The sequence below is a fragment of the Heptranchias perlo genome, chromosome 1, assembly GCF_035084215.1.
Source record: "Heptranchias perlo isolate sHepPer1 chromosome 1, sHepPer1.hap1, whole genome shotgun sequence".
In the NCBI taxonomy this organism is placed as follows: domain Eukaryota; kingdom Metazoa; phylum Chordata; class Chondrichthyes; order Hexanchiformes; family Hexanchidae; genus Heptranchias; species Heptranchias perlo.
This window is the reverse complement of record NC_090325.1, coordinates 154,375,769-154,382,803: the sequence shown is the minus strand read 5'-3', so window position 1 is coordinate 154,382,803 and position 7,035 is coordinate 154,375,769. Positions and strand designations below refer to the sequence as shown.

The window sequence follows — 7,035 nt, the reverse complement described above, 5'->3', positions numbered from 1 at the left end:
CAAAGCCAAATATGTACATGCGCAGAATTAAAGGGTTCAACTCTTGTAATTTAATACAGTATTGTAAGACTTTCCTGTATATCTTCTTCTTAACATTGGTGTTAATATCAAATACTTGGCAATGCTTGACATTTGAAATAAAATTTTCATATGGTTTATATGCAAAAAGTGTAACTTATTCCAACAGAATTGACCACAGTGAGCCGATATATGTCCTGTTGCAGGAGTGATGCAAAGCACCAGTGGTGTAAGAAACATTCCAAAGCACACCCAGCCCTAACCATTTTAATTGCTATTGGTTTATGCTAAGATGCAAGTGTATCTTTCTTATGCAGTAACCTTAGGTCTGAAAATTGCACTGGTGACAGACCTGTCACACTGTAACAAGCTCATGGAAGATAGAAACCTCCCATGGAGCTGAAGGGCAAAAGCTTGCTTGATCTTGATTTTCAGTATGATTATGTCCTTTATCTACTGTTTTAGCAGTGATGCTTAACTATTTATTTTAAATAGGTAAACACCTCCATTAAAATAGTGGACAATGGGATCTTATACAAATGTGTTAAGTGTTTGTGCACTATTATGAGACAGTGTTACTTTGAAGCTATGATTCAGTATATTTGATTTGTCAAGAAAGGACTTTTGAAAGTCTTGTGATCTCAGCTGGCTTGAGGGTGCAATAAATATATTCTTTGTCCTACTTCCTGGCTACTTTTCTATGCCAGTTCCCCTGATAGGATTAACATGAAATTATTTTTCTGTCAATGTTGTTCTATTTGTTTCTATCAGCTGTTTGTTTGCAAAAGTAAATTCCTCACCAGCATTCCATTTGGATTCTTCAACGTTATGGTCGTAGATTTTTGCTAAGTATCTTGCTAAATGTCTTGTCTCTTTGAATTTTTTTTATCTTAAATGCTCTTTGAATTACAATTACAATGAGGTTCAAGTGAAGCCACAAATGGATTTGAAATTGCTGTTGTCATGACCATACCATTTGCAGATGAAAACCAAGGGCTCGAATTTGCCAGGCCTGCGGGTTTCCGGCGGGTTGGGTTTCGGGAGCGTGGTCAACACGCTCGGTGAAATTAGTGGGTTGCCCGCGCGATCGTAGCAGGCAACACACTAATAGGAATCAATTACCTGCTCCTCCGGGGTCCACGGCGCTGGCCTGCGCATCGGGCGGGCTGCGCATGCGCAGTACGATCTGTCAGCTGGAGGCTCTCTATTTAAAGGGGCAGTCCTCCACTGACAGATGTTGCAACCAATGGAACAAATTGCAGCATGGAGCAGCCCAGGGGGAAGGCTGCTCCCAGTTTAATGATGCCTCACCCCAGGTATCATCAGGTGGGGTGAGGAGGAGGGGGAGGACACAGATCTTCCCCCCGGCGGGCGGGAGGAAGCGGCCTGCCTCTGCCACCAAGAAGGCCTGGCTCGAGGTGGCAGAGGGGGTCACCTGCGCCACCAACATATGGCCCACCTGCATACAGTGCAGGAGGCGCTGCAATGACCGCAGTAGGTCAGCCACAGTGAGAACACGAAGTCTTTCCCCTACACTCCGTCTGCCACAACACTGCCCCCACCCCACATCTCCTTCGGCACCGCCAACACTACTCTGTCAGATCACCCTTCATACCCACTCAAACCCCATCCTCATCTTACCTCCACCTACTCACCTCGCCAGTACTCATCCTGCCACTAACACGCAACCCAATCCTCATACAATCTCATTGCTCCATCCCATACTCACCCTCTCGTGCATCTCTCTCACGGTCAGCCTCACTCAACCTGCCACCATCTGTGCTGCAGCCACAGGGCATGCATCACATATGTGCAGTAGGCAGCGTAAGGCAAACGTGTCGTGAGCATGAAGGGGGTGCACAAGGGTGTCTGAGGGTTTGTCCTGGGTGTTACCTATATTGAATTTCAGAGCAACAAACAGCACACATTATATTGACACCACCACTGCCATGTCTCCGCGAATCCTGTCCGTTGTGTCCAATAATGCCCGCTCCTGGGTATCACTATGAGGACCCACCACTGATGCCACCCATCGTGTTACTGCAGAGTAGGTGCAGGTGTATTTGCAGGGCTCTTCGCGCAGACGACTGAGAGACATCGGCGGTGTAGCAGGCTGCACCCTGGAAGGATGCGGAGGAGAAGGTGTGGAGGACAGTGGTGACTTTGACAGCGACAGGAAAGCAGTTGGTGCTGGGGCCAGCCAGGAGCAGCTCGGCATGAAAGAGCCTGCAGATCTCCACGACTACATGTCGAGCGAATCTGCGCCTCCCTGTGCACTGCTGCTCGGAGAGGTCCGGGGAGCTGCGCCTCGGTCTGTGGACCATGTGGCGAGGGTAGTGCCCTCTGCGATGCGTCTCTCCCTGCGGTAGCCCTCCCTCCTGCTGTGCAGGTGGGCGTGCAACAACACCGTGTTGGGGGGCTCCACGTCTCTGCGGCGGACGGCGTGGACTGCGAGGCTGCTGGGGCTGGTCAAGCTGTTCGTCCTCCGAGGGTGTTCACACACCACACATCTGGCAGGTGTTGGTTTGAGGGGTTGTGCAGGGTAGGTGGGTGGTTCCTCGGACTGGGGCTGCGGTTTCGTGTCGGTCTGTCCTCTGGCTTGGCGGGGGATGGTGGAGGGCAGGGGTTGCCCTATGTGACGCGGTGGCCTCCTGCGTGGGTGAGGGCTCTCCCCCATGGAGTGCACCTTGGCACCTGCCACAGGCTGCTGGCTGCAACACGCCTGGTTGGAGAGAGACTGTTTCCCCCAGTGTGTGAAACTCACTGCCTTGAACCTAAAATCCCACACTTCCTCTTTTGACAGCTGCTTCAGCTCATTAAATGACCTCAACAAGCGAGGTAAGTACACTCAAGTGGAACCCCGCTGGCTTTAATTGCCTGCGGGATTCCCACCAGCGGGGCTTGCGCGCGCAGCCCCGCACGTCAGCGCGGTACCCGGAAGTGGCCGGGATTTCGGCGCGATCCGGTCACGTGACCGGATATCGGGATTTTCGGGGCCCCCCCGCTGGAAACCCGCAGGAAACCCGACGCGAAAATCGAGCCCCAAGTGTTTTAACCAGTGAGTGCATTGCTACCTCCGACGAGCAGCAGGTTGGATGTTTTGCTTATGCGTTGATGAAATTTAAAGGGGTAAGTCAAAGCTCACAGGGACTTTTGAAATTGTTTTTTAAAAAAATGGCTACATGCACTTCAGGCGTTCGATTTTTGGACGTCCGAGCCGGCGGGTTCGTGGCGGGTGGGCTCCGAAAATCGAGGATTCTTGGGGCGGGTCCGGAGCCCGGCTCCAACCCGCCCACTTCCGGGTTCCCCAGTGATGCGCTTAGATGCGCGCAGCCCCCGCATGCGGGACTCCCGCCGGCAATTAAAGCTGGCGGGATCCCACTTAAGGCAATTAATGTGATAGTTCAGGTCATTAGCAGACCTGATTTGTAGGATATTTTAGGAGGGGTGGGATTTTCATCGCAACTGAGCGTGTTTCCCCTACTGGGGAAACACTCCTAGTTGAAATGGACGTGTTGCAGCCTGTGGCAGCTGCAAAGGTCCATTTGACAGGTGGGTGAGGGAGAACCTCACTCATTGCAGGAGGCCACTCTGTCACTTTGGACAAAGTTTGGCCTCCGCCACCCTCCTCCTAACAATAAAATTCACCAACTTGGAACCTCAACCCCGGTGTGCAGACAAATTTTCCGACCTTGCGGACCACCTCAAATGTACATCTTCCGGATGGGGGCCGCCGTAGCTGCAGTCATGACCTCCTCGGAGGATGAACAGCATCACCAGCCTCGCCATCCACGCCGTCCACCTCTGACACGTGGAGCTCCACAACACAGTGCTGTGACACATCCACCTGCACAGCAGGAGGGAGGGCAACCACAGAGAGAGATGCATCGCAGACGGCACTACCCTCGCCACAGGGTCCACAGACCGAGGCTCAGCTTCCTGGACCTCTCCGAGCAGCAGTGCACACAGAGGCTCAGATTCACTCGACATGTAGTCGTGGACATCTGCAGCCTCTTTCATGCTGAGCTGCTCCTGGCTGGCCTGAGCACCATCTTCTTACCTGTTGCTGTCAAAGTCACCACTGCCCTCAACAACTTCTCCTCCGCATCCTTCCAGGGTGCCACCGGGGACATTGCCGACGTCTCTCAGTCGTCTGCACAAAAGAGCCCTGCAAATACACCCACACCCACTCTGCAGTGACACAATGGGTGGCACCAGTTGTGGGTCTTCATGGTGAGCCACAGGAAAGGGCATTATTGCACAAACCAGACAAGATTTGCAAAGACGTGGCAGTAGTGGTGACAATATAATATGTGAGTTGATCAGAAATTAAATATAGGTAAACACCATGACAAACCCTCAAACACCCTTGTGCATCTCCTTCATGCTCACGACACGTTTGCTTTACGTTTCCTACTAAACATTTGTGATGCATGCCCTGTGGCTGCAGCACAGGAAGTGGCAGGTTGTGTGAGGCTGACCGTGAAAGAGATGCACGAGAGGTTGAGTATGAGACAGAGCCATGAGATTGAGGATTGGGTTGAGTGGTAGTGGTGGGATGAGTACTGGCGAGGTGAGTAAGTGCAGGTAAGATGAAGATGAGCTTTGAGTGGGTGTGAAGGGTGATGTGATAGAGTAGTGTTGGCAGTGCAGAAGGAGATGTGGGGTGGGGGCGGTGATGTGGCAGATGGAGTGTAGGGGAATGAGTAAGTGTACTCACTTCAGCTGACCTTTTTTTTATTCGTTCATGGGATGTGGGCGTCGCTGGCGAGGCCAGTATTTATTGCCCATCCCTAATTGCCCTTGAGAAGGTGGTGGTGAGCCGCCTTCTTGAACCGCTGCAGTCCGTGTGGTGACGGTTCTCCCACAGTGCTGATAGGAAGGGAGTTCCAGGATTTTGACCCAGCGATGATTAAGGAATGGCGATATATTTCCAAATCAGGATGGTGTGTGACTTGGAGGGGAACGTGCAGGTGGTGTTGTTCCCATGTACCTGCTGCTCTTGTCCTTCTAGGTGGTAGAGGTCGCGGATTTGGGAGGTGCTGTCGAAGAAGCCTTGGCGAGTTGCTGCAGTGCATCCTGTGGATGGTACACACTGCAGCCACAGTGCGCCGGTGGTGAAGGAAGTTAATGTTTAGGGTGGTGGATGGGGTGCCAATCAAGCCGGCTGCTTTGTCTTGGATGGTGTTGAGCTTCTTGAGTGTTGTTGGAGCTGCACTCATCCAGGCAAGTGGAGAGTATTCCATCACACTCCTGATTTGTGCCTTGCAGATGGTGGAAAGGTTTTGGGGAGTCAGGAGGTGAGTCACTCGCGGCAGAATACCCAGCCTCTGACCTGCTCTTGTAGCCACAGTATTTATATGGCTGGTCCAGTTAGTTTCTGGTCAATGGTGACCCCCAGGATGTTGATGGTGGAGATTCGGCGATGGTCATGCCGTTGAACGTCAAGGGGAGTTGGTTAGACTCTCTCTTGTTGGAGATGGTCATTGCCTGGCACTTGTCTGGTGCGAATGTTACTTGCCACTTATCAGCCCAGGCCTGGATGTTGTCCAGGTCTTGCTGCATGCGGGCTCGGACTGCTTCATTATTTGAGGGGTTGCGAATGGAACTGAACACTGTGTAATCATCAGCGAACATCCCCATTTCTGACCTTATGATGGAGGGAAGGTCATTGATGAAGCAACTGAAGATGGTTGGGCCTAGGACACTGCCCTGAGGAACTCCTGCAGCAATACCCTGGGGCTGAGATGATTGGCCTCCAACAACCACTACCATCTTCCTTTGTGCTCGGTATGATTCCAACCACTGGAGAGTTTTCCCCCTGATTCCCATTGACTTCAATTTTACTCAGGCTCCTTGGTGCCACACTTGGTCAAATGCTGCCTTGATGTCAAGGGCAGTCACTCTCACCTCACCTCTGGAATTCAGGTCTTTTGTCCATGTTTGGTCCAAGGCTGTAATGAGGTCTGGAGCTGAGTGGTCCTGGCGGAAACCAAACTGAGCATCAGTGAGCAGGTTATTGGTGAGTAAATGCCGCTTGATAGTACTGTCGACGACACCTTCCATCACTTTGCTGGTGATTGAGAGTAGACTGATGGGGCGGTAATTGGCCAGATTGAATTTGTCCTGCTTTTTGTGGACAGGAAATACCTGGGTAATTTTCCACATTGTCGGGTAGGTGCCAGTGTTGTATCTGTACTGGAACAGTTTGGCTAGAGGCGCAGTTAGTTCTGGAGCACAAGTCTTCAGCACTATAGCCGGGATGTTTTCGGGGCCCATAGCCTTTACGGTATCCAGTGCACTCAGCCGTTTCTTGATATCACGTGGAGTGAATCGAATTGGCTGAAGACTGGCTTCTGTGATGGTGAGGATATCGGGAGGAGGCCGAGATGGATCATCCACTCGGCACTTCTGGCAGAAGATGGTTGCAAACGCTTCAGCCTCTTCTTTTGCACTCACGTGCTGGACTCCGCCATCATTGAGGATGGGGATGTTTGCAGAGCCTCCTCCTCCCGTTAGTTGTTTAATTGTCCACCACCATTCACAACTGGATGTGGCAGGACTGCAGAGCTTTGATCTGATCCGTTGGGTGTGGAATCGCTTAGCTCTGTCTATAGCATGTTGCTTCCGCTGTTTAGCATGCATGTAGTCCTGAGTTGTAGCTTCACCAGGTTGGCACTTCATTTTTAGGTATGCCTGGTGCTGCTCCTAGCATGCTCTTCTACACTCCTCATTGAACCAGGGTTGATCCCCAGGCTTGTTGGTAATGGTAGAGTGAGTAATATGCCAGGCCATGAGTTTACAGATTGTGCTGGAATGCAATTCTGCCGCTGCTTATGGCCCACAGCGCCTCATGGATGCCCAGTTTTGAGCTGCTAGATCAGTTTATCAATCTATCCCACTTAGCACGGTGGTAGTGCCACACAACACGTTGGATGATGTCCTCAGTGGGAAGACGGGACTTCATCTCCACGAGGACTGTGCGGTGGTCACTCCTACCAATACGGTCATTGAAGC

General features: G+C 51.6%; 1 protein-coding gene across 3 annotated transcripts in view; it reads left to right on the top strand.

The window, feature by feature from the left end:
• The window catches only part of gria2b (glutamate receptor, ionotropic, AMPA 2b), a 174,726-nt gene extending 174,612 nt beyond the window's left edge, over positions 1–114 (top strand). For all 3 annotated transcript variants that reach the window (XM_067992722.1, XM_067992715.1, XM_067992707.1), the window contains one exon: positions 1–114. This exon is cut by the window's left edge and continues 698 nt beyond it. The gene's annotated coding sequence lies outside the window, so the exon portion shown is untranslated.
• The last annotated feature ends 6,921 nt before the right edge of the window (positions 115–7,035 follow it).